General features: G+C 43.2%; 1 protein-coding gene and 1 long non-coding RNA gene across 3 annotated transcripts in view; one reads left to right on the plus strand and one right to left on the minus strand.

Annotated features, from left to right (window-relative positions):
- The window catches only part of LOC102766547, an 8,632-nt gene extending 5,241 nt beyond the window's left edge, over positions 1 to 3,391 (minus strand). The window contains exons 1-2 of the mRNA XM_015567376.1: positions 3,294 to 3,391; positions 2,396 to 2,493 (exon numbers count right to left, since the gene is read on the minus strand). The gene's annotated coding sequence lies outside the window, so the exon portion shown is untranslated. The remainder of the gene's footprint in view (positions 1 to 2,395; positions 2,494 to 3,293) is intronic.
- Positions 3,392 to 3,489: 98 nt separating this feature from the next.
- LOC107183971 overlaps positions 3,490 to 11,554 on the plus strand; it is a 28,219-nt gene continuing 20,154 nt past the window's right edge. For both annotated transcript variants that reach the window (XR_001514794.1, XR_001514793.1), the window contains exon 1: positions 3,490 to 3,763. This is a non-coding gene — a long non-coding RNA (uncharacterized LOC107183971). The remainder of the gene's footprint in view (positions 3,764 to 11,554) is intronic.

Below are 11,554 nucleotides of genomic sequence, written 5' to 3' on the forward strand. Positions count from 1 at the left end.
TTTTGAAGTCAAGAACGTTTTATTCTAGGCTGGCCCCAATAGCCTTGGCAGCACTGGACCAACTCATCAAGAAGCAAGATACAGGGACTGTGGAAATTAGTCAATAGGGCATTGTGGTCTCAATTTTCTACCCATTTCTAATTACATTGCACATTGACTTTATTTTTGTCAGAATGCAGATCAGGATGTCATTAGGGCCATACTGGGGTAAAAATTTCTTGGTTCTTATCTAGGCCAACTGTGATTGTCACTTGTTAGAGATAGACACTCATGTCCAGAGAGAGTAGGACCACAGCTATGCCTACTGCTTCCAACTCGCACGGGAATCTGTGGCTTTGGAAGCCAAGTGCCTCAAAACAGCTTTCTTACTGTAGACAATGACAGCAGGATGACCCATGGTCAGAAAGTTGCATGTTAATAACTTCAGAAATCCAGAAACCAGTAACTTATACAGAAAAAAAATTAACTCTTGGTGTGTGTGTGTGTGTGTGCGCGCACGCGCGTATAATTGTCTAGGATACCTATGAACAACTGTGTGATCACGACAGCAATAAAAATAATAATTGCTAACACATAGCACTTCATTCTTTGAAAACAGAGAGGCAAAGTTACTTGCCCAAGGTCACACAGCTCATAACTGGAAGAACCAGAATTCCAGCCCACGCCTACTGGTTCCAGAGTTCTTGTTCTTAACTCTTGGATATCCTACTTCTCACTTTTATTTAGTTGGCTCTACATTAACATGACCAACACATAACTCAAGTTGTGTTTTTAGATCCCAAAATGACAGGTGATTAGTTCAAACACAAATAGACTGGCCCACCCACGGAAGAGAAAACATTTGAATTTAAATAGAAAAAAAATAGTTTTAAATTATGGTTTACAATCACTTAAGCATATGGTCCAGAAATGGTAGTGCTGATATATGTAGATAGATGTTTGCTTAATAAATCTGCATCTCATTTCTTGTTGAATGCTAAGATATTTTTTAGACCTCAGTGCTTCATGGTTTCAGTAGTATTTCTTGCAACCCACTAAAATTTTCCAAGAATTAAGCCTTACCTCCTGCCCCTCCTCAGACTGCAGTCTGCACATGCCACCTACAGGCATAACATGATGCTGGTTTTCTCCAGAGCAGCCAACAAGATTGCTTAACTGACTGTCATCCCTAAAAACGCTGGGAGGCAGAGTGGAAGTCAAGGCAAAGGCAAGGGGGATAGTTAGCACAAAACCAGCGACACTGACAGGGACAGCAGGGGAGAATAAAGAACATGGTAACTAATTGGGAGAAAAGGAAACAGAAGGGTTACCTCCATTAACCTAAAGGCTGGGAAAACTAGGAGTACAGCAATTACAGACTGGGAATAGAATTTATCGTTTATCTAATTCCAAACCACCATGTGCTCAGGTAAATGACTGCAATGCAAAAGAGATTCTTCTAGGAGGGCAAACCAGGAAACACAACATAGGCTTTACAAAATACTACACATTCTATGGTGAACCTTCTCCCTCAAGTCCAGCAGACTCCATTGTTCTGTTTCTGGTGCTTACACAATACCTTCTTAGTGTAAAATGACAAAACAGCCTGCAATTCCATCTCAGGCACACCTAGGATAGAAGAGGCAGATAGAGAAAATTCTTCTAGTTTTCCCAGTCCCTATTTTAAAATAGAAGCTTCAGGATTTCCAAGCCTGGTCCCAAGTGAAAAAACTATCCTCTAGATGAGGAGCTCTTTGCTATTATTATTATTCACTTTCTTTCTCTTCACATGCACCGGCTTGTTGACTGGCTAAAGAATGGCACACCTACCATTTCACTTTAAAAAAAATTCTACCTTCCCCTTAATCACAACTACAACATTTCAGATGCTCTGGTAAGCAGTATAGTATGTGGAAAAAGTACAGATTTTGGAGTTAGGCAAACAATCCTGGGTTTAAATACCAGCTCCACCACAAGGCATCAGTGTATTTTAACTTTAGTTTCCTCCTTCATAAAAAAGTGGGGGGAGGGGCACTTACACTCCTTCCCTATCTCATGCTGCAGGAATAAATAGGGATAAAATATCTTAAGGACCAGAAAAGGTCATTATAAATCTGTCATGTTTCTTTCTCCTCCTAATTTATATGAAAAAAACAAAAACTCCGAAGTACTCATTATCTTTGCTCTTTATTTGTCAAACCTTCCCGGAAGCCTATTGTGTGCCAGATACAGAACTTAATAAAATAGGTGTGGTTGTCCCTGTCCCCATGGAACTACAGGGGTTGAGGGGAGCACAAAAATAAACAGCTCATTGTTGAGTGAGTGGGCGAATTTGCTTAAACTAATGAGGGAGGTGAGGACTGAATAAAGGCTCCATTCCGGTAAAAGGAAAGGAAGCTAAATTTAGAGTACTCACTGTGAGCTTGGAGGCCAGACCCTATGAGGGTTTAATTCTGGACTCCATCCGCCACTGGGCAAGTTTCTGAAATTCTCTGTCCCTCCCTTTCTTCTTCTCTAAACTGGAGATAATGGTAATTTCCCATTGGGTTTTTGTGCAACTTCCCTCCCTAACGTTCCCCACTTCTTTGTGGGCATTCATTCCGTTTACCAGCAGGCTTCCATTTAGCCTCTGACCATCATGAACAGTCAAGGAAGCACCCTGACCCAGAGGTCATCCATGACCAAAAATAAAAACTGACAGCCCACCCCCAACCTTCCTGGGACCTAACGAGGTAAAACATGCTCTGGACCGAGCTACCTAAAGCACCTTTTGAGGATATGCCCAGGCTTAGGGGTTGACAACCAGGAAACCAGCGCCTGCAGAAGGTGTGGTCCTCTCCTCAGGGAAGTTGATTAGGATGAGCTGGGTTTCTTGATTAGAAAAATGAGGCGTCTGAGCGCCAAGCTCAGCCCAGATGCTTCTGGGGGCACAGCCTTTGCATTCCCACCTGAGTCTCCTGAAAATCTGACCTCCCCCATTGGTTCAGCTGAGGCAGCAGTCCTTGAAGAGAAGGGCAGAGCTGGAGAGTAAAGGAAGGCCCAGGAAGTCCACGGTCTGGGAATCACCTCGGTGTAGCCAGTTACTGGCACAAACGCATAAGCCACATCCCTAAGTGTCCTCCTGCGCCAAATCATGGATTTTTTCAGCCAGGGGTCAGTCTATCCAAAGCATTTAAATCTGGAGGTAAAATGTTATATTAAAAGTGCTAGGACGACACCCTCCAAAACAGAAACAAAATCTCTTAAAGCTTCTTTTTAATTAAAAAAAAAATGGACACAAGAAATACTCAAATCAATAATAATAATGAAGTTACTTCTTAGCTTGACTGTCCTGGACTGGAATCCCCCTTCCTTTGTCCTGCCGAGGGCGTTGGGGCCAACAGGTGGAATCTAAAACAGCCCTGAAACCTAGAAACAGGAGGCGCGCGCGGCCCAGGTCGCCATGGAAACCGAGGCGAGGGCGGATCCCGGCACGTGGGCGGGATCGCGCAGGGACTGCCGGGTAGACGCCGGAGTGGCCGCTGTGGGCTTAGCGAATGTTGAGTGTAGACAGTGACTTTCGGGGTTCCCGTGTCCTGCAAGAGGATACACACCCTGCGGGGACCCGGAGAGGGAAAAAGCAAGTTGCTTCCCAGCCCAGAACCTGCAAAGCTGCCAGATGTGCAGAGTCACCTGTGCGGAACCAAAATCTCACTGGTTAGAAACTCAGACCCCCGTTCCCACTCCTGGGCTGATAAATCAAATAAATCTCCGCGGCGAGGACCCAGAATCTGGATTTAACCAGGTGCTTCATAGAGTCGGGAGGTTGGGAGACCCCGCCTTCGCCTAATCTTTTTACTCAACACCACCACCCTATAATGGTAAAAGAATCCGCACCCCAGTATCCTCCCTAGCGCCCCTCAAAGGCGGGAGGTGAAGTGGGGGTGAGAGGGGCTGAGGAAGGTGGGGGGGGGGGACGGTCCTTGGACTCGGAAATGCAGAGCCCACTCAGTTGCTGAATTGAGGTTTAGTAAGCTGCTCTTTGCGGGTTTCCCACGAGGGGGCAGTGTCGTTCTTCATGCCGGTGCATTGCGCACAGCAGTGGTCCCAGGTGTTCCTTCCTGTTCATTGTGGCTGCAGTCTCCTTAATACAAGCTCGATTAGAGAGCGGAGCTGGATGCTGAGAGATATCTCCTCAGGAGGAATGGGCCGGTAGCAGAGCCTCAGGCTCTAAACGTGAGAAGCTCTGAGCTCCAGTTCTTGGTTTACACTTGAGGTTGAGAACAAAGAATCAGGCTTGCGAACAATAAGGTTCTTGTTGAGAATGACACCTGTGCACTAGTCAGATTTCTCAGCCCTCTGAGCCTCATCCTTTACTGGGCAATGGGATGAGACCTCAGGATTGATTCAGCAGCCCCAGCCCTGGCTGGACTTGAAAACTAGGTCTGGGCCCTGGAAAACCGAAAGCCTCATCTGCTCATTTTCTGGTGAAATGTGGGAGGCACTCGCTTCTGCACTAACGGGAATCCCCATGCTCTAGTCCTCCCTGACAGTAAAACCTAGACCTGTAATACAGTGGGGCCTTGACTTACGAGTTTAATTCGTTCCGAGACCGAGCTCGTTAAGGAGATCCTTAAGGAGCTCCTTAACTCAAATTACTCTATCAACTCAATGCAAAAAATCGGCCGAGAGACAGCTGGTATCTCAAAAAACTCGTTAGTCAGGACACTCGTAAGTCAAGGCCCCACTGTATTTACACAGCCTCCTTTAGAGGTCTGGGGGAGGCTGAGCTCAATAGAAGGGGATATCTATGGGTCTCTACTAGCCTATGCGTTTGCCATGCCTTTTTATAATAACCTGTTTATAGGTCTGAATTCTGTGTTACTGCTCCATACATATAAGTAATCACAGCTCCTTCTGTATTAGCCTGGAATGTACTTCTCCAATTCAGACTTCTGGATCGTGAATTGTTAAAACGGGGTGAAGGGACTGAGATGAGTAAGGCCAGGTGAGCAGGCCACAACATGCCCCTTGAGATAATAGTTGTTTCACACAAAAAGGGGCCCATAGTCAAATAAGGGTGTAAAACAGTTTATTAAATGTATTTATGTCAGGGCTTTTTTTTTTCAGAAGCTTTCCTAAGTTAGTGTGCATTGTGACTCCTCAAGATAAAGCAACTATAGGCAGCATTTCTCACACTTACTTCCCATGGCGCCTTTTTTCTAAGAGGGACATGCAGAGCACCTAATCTGCAGGGCACACCTTGGGAAACACTGAACTGGAGTGACAGTAACCTCCCACAAGTCTGTGTAAGGTAGCATGGTACAGAGCTGTGCCCACGTCTGGTTTTTCAGCAAAGTGATGGCAAAATAGATTTGGGCTGCCTTCTTCAGGAGAGGGATGGGAACAGCCATTTGAAAAACAGAGGATGAAGAATTAATTTGCCAGGAGGACACGTCAACAGTTACATTTCAAGTGCTTGATATTCTTTAGTTTCCAGGCAGACCTCATTTTATTACATTTCACTTCATTTCGCTTCACAGATGTTGCATTTTTGGTTTTTTTTTACAAATTGAAGGCAAGACTCTCCACCAGCCAAAAGATTGACTTGCATTTACTGCAACGGGCTAAAACTGGAACAGCGACATTTTGAAGTATGCCTGTATTTAATCCTCACAACCACTCTCTGAGATTTCGGTTTATACCCATTTTAGAGAAAAAGAAACTAACACTAATTAATTAAATATCATGTCTGAGCTTGTGTAGGCAGGCCGTGATAGGGCTGGTATTTGGAGCCAGATCTTCCTTGAGGACATTGCAGAACCCAGGCCCTGCACCAAGGCAGCCAGCAGGGGATGGGGGGGAAAACACTAGGTTTCATTTTCATGGTCACCTGAGCAATTAGTGCTGAAAAGTGAGGAAGAGAATAGTCAGCTTTCAGAGAGTGAGCCGAAGGCCCCGAAAGTTGGCTTTTGGTGGTGGCAGTATCTAAGCCTTCTTCCAAAGGCTTATGGTCAGGAAAAATTAGGAATTTATTAGACTAGTGTCAAAGCAGTGACTTAGTAACTGACAGAATTTGCATAGAGTCAGAGGAGAGAATCAAGTTTGTCTTTGAATTTCCTGGTTTTGTTGAATGGGAGAAGGAAATGCCATTAGTCAGGCTTGGCAACAGGAGAACCAAGGTTTTTTATTTATTCTAAAAAAAATCTTCTATATTTTCGTTATTTTTTGTTTTGTTTTGGTGGAAAGCTAATGAGTTAGCCTTGAATAGAATGAACCTGAAGAACCAGTGAAATATTTAGGTGGACCAAAACAGGTGAAACTGGGCTGGATTCTGGATTATACCAGTTTGGACTGCAGGTGCTACTTAAAATCATTAGCATAGATCGGATCAGCTGGAGAAAATGTTTTGTGATTTAAGAGGACAGACATTTCGGGACACCAGAGGAGAAAGCAATTTGGAAGGTGACACCGATGATCCTTTAAACTTGTTCTGAGTTTCCCATCCTTTGCCATGCTCTACACAGACACAGAGCGGTAGCTGCTGTGCAAAATGGAGAATGGAGATGGCAAAGTACAGAGGGATTTCTTTGTGCTAAGGCTCAGTTTCCAGAAAAAAGTATGACTTTTTAAAACCCCAGGAAATTTCTCTCTCTCTCTCTCTCTCCCTCTCTCTCTCTCTCTCACACACACACACACCTCTCTCTCTCTCTCTCTCCTCCCCCTCCCTCCCTCCCTCTCTCTCTCTCATGTTTTAGGTTCACAGTCAAAGAAAGGCTGAATCCCCAGAGTGAATGAATCAAAATAAACCATAACATAAAAGTCTGTGCATTGAGTATGCTCTTAAATGCTTGCTATCGTGTGTATCCTGCAGGACTCATGAGAAGGCCCATTTAAGCACAACAAAGATGCTTTCAGGAGTTCAGGAGGCTACCAGGTCAGCTGGTGGAGTTCCTCCTGGAGCGCTCCTCCCCCTATCAGTAGGCATGGCCAGAATGCCTTTTTGTCTGCAGATCTGGCCCGGAGTTAGCCAGACTCAAAGCACACATGTCTGGCAGCATCGCTGTGTGAAACCGAATAAGAAGTCCCAGTGAAAGTGAGGATCAGAAATTAGAAGCTGGGAAAGGCACACACACTCAGCTGCTGAAAGAAAAGGGCCTGGGGCCTGCCGCTTTCATGTATGGTTACAATGATAAAATAGCAGGGGTAGCTAGTGGAGGTCAGAAAATACCTGACAGCTCTCAGACTTGAGTAACTCTTTGATAACAGGCAGTATCCAACCTTCAAAAAAAAGTTTATTCCCAAAGTCATTTGTATGTCAGTTGTTTGAATCTGGAAATGCTTTCATTGTCAGAACAGTTCCTATAATTCATTTACCCTCATAGGCATTCACTCATTCTGTAGTAGCCAACAGATACTTAATAAGCACCTACTGTGTGCCCACTAGACTGCTAAACATATAGCAGTGAACAAGCAGCCAAAAATATTCTTGCTATCATGGAACTTCAATGCTAGTGGGAGGAAACAGACAATAAATAAATAAGAAATGATTAAGAAACGCGTGTTGTACATTAGATAATGATAAATACAAATAAGGAAAAATAAGTAGGCTTGGGGGAAAGATGTGTTGAGGCCTGTGTTCCTGGAAGGCCTTATTGAAAAGGGAACATTGGAGCAAGGACCTCAGAGTTGCAGAACTCTGAAGATATGTGGGGGATTGGCATCCAGGGCTGAGGGGAAAGTAAGTGCAAAGGCCCTGAGGTGAGAGACCAAGGCATGTTTGGAGACCAGTAAGAGGTGGTGTGACTGGAGTAGACTGATAGGTAGAAGAATGACAAGAGATGAGGTCACAGAAGCAATAGGAAGCCTAGTTCTATAGTCTTGTTTTCCTTTTTCTCTGAGATGTGAACCTGTTCAAAGGTTTTGAGAGAAAGCTTGAAAAAGAAAGTTACGAAGAACAAAATAAAATTACCCAGAACCCTACTGTGCAGGAATATCCAGTGTTTGATAGCTTTGTATTTTTATTTTTTCAGAATTGGAATAATGCTAAATCCTTCAATGTGGGGCAAAGGGACTGAGCAGAGGGTCTCTCCGACGTTCTGCTCTAATTTCTCACAATAAAAAAACACCCATCTGCCTGTGTCCTAGGCTTTCTGCCTCCATCATCTGTCTACCCCTAACCTTCCCCATGGCAGCACTGAGTGCGCATGTAGGGGACATCCTACTCTCCTTGGCTGCATGACTTCTCTCCTTTCTATTCTTTCATGCCTCGTAGTTGGCTCCAAATATCCAATCAATTCTGACACACAGCCTTGCAGTCCTGTGCCTGACCAGCTTTTGGCCATCTCAGAGGCCCCTTGGCATGGTCCATTGCTTTGGCCCAACAACATTAAATGTCAGTCTTCTTTTCAACTGCATACAGTTTTTGGATTCTCTGAACAGTCTATCATATCTCTGGCCTCCAGCCCACAGGTGCTGCCAGTGGATTACATTTCCAAAAGTTTGGCCTGTAGGCCCAGATCAAATGTAAGCTGGATGTAAACTGCCTCCTTCTCTGTAGACCTCAGGAGCTGCCCCTGCTCCACCATGAGAAGTAGATCTCGAACTTTGGCTAAATCCTTTCGCAGGCATGCTAATTCTCACTTGAAGGAAAGAGTCTGTGTTCTTCCAGGAGAGAATTCCCTAAACAGCGCCATTATATCCTCCCAGGACAAGAGGAAGGCCACTCCCTCTGTCCTCCTCTCAGACATCCCATTCTGTATAAGCAGGACTATGCTTCTTTTTAATCTCTGCCTCTTTGCTTGACTAAGGTTTTCCTTTATTTGCAACTAAGCTTCTAACAAAATGAATTTCCCAAGTTTTCCTGACCACACATCTTTTGAAGAAGGCTTACCTCCTGCCCACCATCAAATCCGACACGGGGCTTTCTTCTGCTCACTATTTGAGAGCTGACTGTCCTCTCTCTGCTCCCACTTTTCACCAGTAATTACTCAAGTGACCATGAAAATGAAACCAGTTGTAATCCCCAACCTTGCTGGCTGCTCTGGTGCTGGGCTTGGGTTCTGCCATATATTGACAAAGACTGGCTCCAAATATCAGCCTATCAATTCCTGCCTACACACGCTTGGCCATGGTATCTGAGTAATTCGTGAGTGCCAGCTTTCTGTTTCTAACACAAAACAATACTGGAAAGGAGAAAGTGGCAGAGGGAGAAATCAGGAGATTTCTGCAGAGAGCCTCCCTCACGTATACATAGCAGAGCGGTGGTCAACACAAGTACATGAGGCAGCTACTTCATAGCTAGGGAAGAGCCACCCAAAGAGATTAGAAGTAGTGTCTGTTCCCATCAGCAAGACTGAAAAGTCATCCATCATTCATGGAGCTTTTGGTAGAACACACAGAAGATTCTTGCCTCAGAAGTGGGGCATTCTTAGCTCTATAACAAATTCTGTTCCACTCTCTCCTAACAAATGTTAAAAGCAAGGGCCAGAAGTTTCAAACTGTTTTTAAGAAACCTAGATTCACCTCAGAACAAAGCAAAAATATTTATAGGAATATAAAGGCATCCAGTATCCAACAAAGTAAAACTAACAATGTCTGGCATCCAATTAAAAATTACCACTTAAAACATTACAATGTATACAAAGAAGAAAAGTGTGACACATAAGGAAAAGAAATGCAATTAAAAAAAAAACCCCAGAACTGTCAAAGTGTTTTAATTAATAGCCAAAGACATTAAATGTGTCCTATCTGTTCAACAGGTTAAATAGAGACATGAAAGATAACTTTTAAAAAAAAAATCAGATTTCTAGAGAAGAAAACTACATTGGGTGAGATCAAATGCGTACAGACAGCCCCCAACAGGATGGTTCGACTTACAGTTTTCAACTTTACAATTATTAGCTAGAACTTCTGGTGTGATGTTGAAAAGGAGAGGTGAGAATCATTATCCTTGCCTTGTACCTGATCTTTAGTGGGAAAGTTTATCACCATAAGTATGATGTTAGTTGCAATTTTTTGTTGCAGATAATCTGTATCAAGTTGAGGATGTTCCCCTCTATTCTAGTTTACTGAGAGTTTTTATCATGAATGGGTGTTGGATTTTATCAAATGTGTTTTCTGCATCTATTGATACGAGTATGTGATTTTTCTTCTTTAGCTTGTTATGATGGATGATAGTTGTTTTCAAATGTTGAACTAGCCTTGCATAAATCCCACTTGGTCATAGTGTTTAATTCCTTTTATACATTGTTGGAGTCAATTTGCTAATATTTTATTGAGGAATTTTGCATCTGTGTTCATGAGAGATGTTGGTATGTAGTTTTCTTGTAAAGTCTTTGCCTGCTTTGGGTATTAAGGTGATACTGACCTCATAAAATGACTTAGTAGATATTCCTTCTGCTTTTAGAGATTGTAGAGAATTTGTATAATTTCTCCCTTAAATATTTGTTAGAGTTCAACAGTGAATCCATCTAGCCTGCTGCTTTCTGTGTTTTGGAGGGTAAATAATTACTGATGCAGTGTTTAATAGATTCACATTGTCCTTTTTTTCCTGTGTGCAAATTGGCAGATTGTGTCTTTCAAGATATTGGTCCATTTCGTCTAGGTTATTAAAATTGTGGACATTTAATTGTTTATAGCATTTTTATTATCCTTTTAATTTCCATGAGATCTATATTGTTTTTACCTTTTGCATTTCTGATAATAATTTTTGTCCTCCCTTTGTTCTTAGGCTGGCTAGAGGTTTATCAATTTTGTTGATCTTTTCGAAGTCACCTTTTGGTTTCATTGATTTTCTTTATGATTTCTGCTTTAATTCTTCTTATTTATTTTCTTATGCTTACTTTGGATATAATTTGCTCTTCTTTATCTAGTTACCAAAGGTGGAAACTTAGATTGTTGATCTTTAAAAATTTTTTATAAAGTAAGACTTTTTAAAATTTTATTGAAGTACTAGAGGCCCAGTGCACTGGTGGGGTCCCTCAGCCTGGCTGCACCCTCTCACAGTCCGGGACCCCTCGGGGGATGTCGGACTGCCAGTTTCGGCCCGATCCCCACAGTCCAACATGCGCCAAGGAATGTAGTAGTGCACAAAGCGGCAGGCGGCCAGGGCACCACTCCTGCTCATCCGGACCCCGCAGCAGCAGTCACCAGCCATGAGCCTCCTGCTGAGGGAGCACACTGACCACCAAGGGGCAGCTCCTGCATTGAGCTGTCTACCCCCTGGTGGTCAGTGTGCATTATAGCTACCAGCTGGTCATCTGGTCATCTGGTCGTCTGGTCGTCCAGCACAGCGGTCCCTTAGGCTTTTATGTATATAGATAACTGACAGATAAATTGTAAGATATTTAAAATGTACAATGTGCCCTGGTCAGGTAGCTCAATTAGTAAGATCATCATCCCCAGTACAACAAGGTTGCAAGTTTGGTTTCTGATCAGGTTACATGCAAGAATCAACCAATGAAAGCATAAATAAGTAAAACAATAAATTGATGTCTCTTTCTCTCTCTCTCTTTCTCTCTCTCTCTTTCTTCCTCTCCTTCCTTTCCTCCCTTTCTCTCTCTAAATAGAAATTTCATAAATTAAAAAAATGTAC

Source organism: Myotis davidii, unplaced genomic scaffold (assembly GCF_000327345.1).
Source record: "Myotis davidii unplaced genomic scaffold, ASM32734v1 scaffold98, whole genome shotgun sequence".
Lineage (NCBI taxonomy): Eukaryota > Metazoa > Chordata > Mammalia > Chiroptera > Vespertilionidae > Myotis > Myotis davidii.